Source organism: Montipora foliosa, chromosome 9 (genome assembly GCF_036669935.1).
Source record: "Montipora foliosa isolate CH-2021 chromosome 9, ASM3666993v2, whole genome shotgun sequence".
NCBI lineage: Eukaryota > Metazoa > Cnidaria > Anthozoa > Scleractinia > Acroporidae > Montipora > Montipora foliosa.
In genome coordinates, this window is record NC_090877.1 from 37748072 (window position 1) to 37750571 (window position 2500).

The window sequence follows — 2500 nt, forward strand, 5'->3', positions numbered from 1 at the left end:
TCGGTAATATTTCAGTATTATTTTACAATTTTTCTGGTTGATCTAGTTTTGAACTCTTTTCGCGTAATTCGGTAAAAAAAACACTTACAACAACATCATACATACACACTTTATTTATGGAGGGTAACACTAAATAGCTAAAAGCTAATAAACTTGTGGCCCTCAAAAAATAGTAAAAATACAGAATTTAAATATCTAAAAAAATTATGCTATCAAATCTATAAATTCTAGTAAATATTAAATTAAATTAATGTCAGGCTAAATACTATAACGATTTAAACTAAGCTGTTCTTTAAAAATTACATTAAATAAACTCTTCTTGAATACAGGAAGAGAATCCTTACGTCTTAATTCTAAAGATAACTTATTCCAAAGTTCACAAGCTCTAACCAAGAAGGACTTTCCACCTTCTGTCTCATGTATATACTTAGGGCAAACTAAACGAAATTTAGCTTACCTAGTATTTCTAGAATGGACTTGATTATTAACAGTAAACTGTTTGATTAAATAATTGCGTAAGGTACCCTGAATAAACTGTTTGAAAACTAGAGAACAACCGCTTATCTTATTTTCTATTAAATAATTGTACAGATGGTGAATCTCTATCGGCAGACAAAATAACCCTAGCCGCCCTTTTTTGCAGCTTCAATACTCTGTTCAAAGATTCTTTATCACAACAAGACCAGATAACACTAGCGTAGGTTATAATAGGATGAATATTAAATATCGAATTATAGTATAACAGTCTTTGCCTAAGAGGCAGATAAACTCTGATTTTTCTGAGAAGCGCCATACGTTGAGAAAGCTTCTTACAAATTTTATCAACATGTTACATTGAGTAAAAGATAAGTGACTATCAATATCCAAACCCAACAGAGTAGTACTAGAAACATCGCTCACTAGTTCATGATCACTAAACTTCACTGATGGTTGAAAATCCAATTTGGATTTTATGTCTCTTGCCAGTCACGATCATCGCATTTGTCTTGTCTACATTAATGGGAAGTCAGAAACAGAAGTATCAAGGTCACTTTCAAGTTTATGCATAGACTTATAGTCAGCAGAGCAGGTGATAGTCGTATCGTCAGCATACAGATCTACCTGCGCTGTAATATAAAGTGGCAAATCATTAATAAATAAGATGAGAGGACCCAAAATAGATCCTTGTGGTTCTCCATGCTTAATACAGGCCAAGGACGAATTCTGACCATCAATGCAGACCAATTGACATCTACCCGAGAGATATGACTGACACCAATCATATGCTCTGTCGTTCAAACCATAGGCCTCCAATTTCAACAATAACAAATTGTGGTCAACCATGTCGAAGGCTCTACAGTAGTCAACGAGTAGTACTCCACTGACTCTGTTGTTGTCCACATTTAATAACAGCTCATCAACTATTTTAATTCAGAGCCGCCTCAGTACCATAGTGCTTACGTGAATAAATCAAGTTGTTCACTTGAAGAAAGTCATAAAAGGAATCGTGGACGCAACGCTCAATAATCTTAGATAAGACTGTCAGGACAGAAATTGGACGATAATTAGAGGGGTCGCTTGCATCACCTTTTTTAAACGAAGGGGTAACTTTAGCGGTTTTCCAATGTCGAGGAAACGTTCCAGTTGAGAATGAGTAGTTTATCATCCTTGCAATACTCGGCGCGATGATAACTGGTGCAGCCAAGTGAAGTAAACGTGCATTAATCTTGTCGATAACAGCAGATTTGTTTGGACTAACTCTCTTCAGAATACTAATACCTTGAGTAACAGTAGTATTCCGAAGAGTGAAGACAACGTCACTATATATCTTTTCTGGAATTGACAAAATTTGTCAATCTGGATAAGTCACTATTTAAATCTAATAAGTTCTCCCTAAGTTTATCGGCGATCTGCGAGAAATGAATGTTAAATTCCCAGCAAGTTCACTAGGATCATCAATCACTTTCCCGTCCACTTCGAGTCTACTAACACAGGATTTCTCAGCTGATCCATTTAACAATTTGATTGTTTTGCAAGTCGACTTGATATTGTTTTCAAAAGCAGACTTGTGAAAATCACGTTTCACCAACGTAACAGCTTTATTTCTGGCTACACGATAGTCGTCCCAACTTTTGTCCGTATTTAAACGCCTAGCAGTTTCCTTAGGAAGCTGTCCCTGATACGAAGCTGATCGAGTACTCGTCTAGTAATGCAGGGACCTTGATATTTATACCTGACCTTTCTTTCTTGCCAAGGGCAGCACAGGTCTAAAGCATCATTGTAAATACGTTCCCAAGAGGCCACAACATCGTCAATATCATCAAAGACAAAACAGGTGTCGTCCCAAGGAGCATTCTTAAGCGTATCAATGAACTACTGTATTCTTCATTGAATTTTTTCATGTTTCGGTATTTTAGTAGTAGTAGTAGTAGTAGTAGTAGTAGTAGTAGTAGTAGTAGTAGTAGTAGTAGTAGTTGTAGTAGTAGTACTTTATTTATCCACATTTCACGGATGAGTAAGA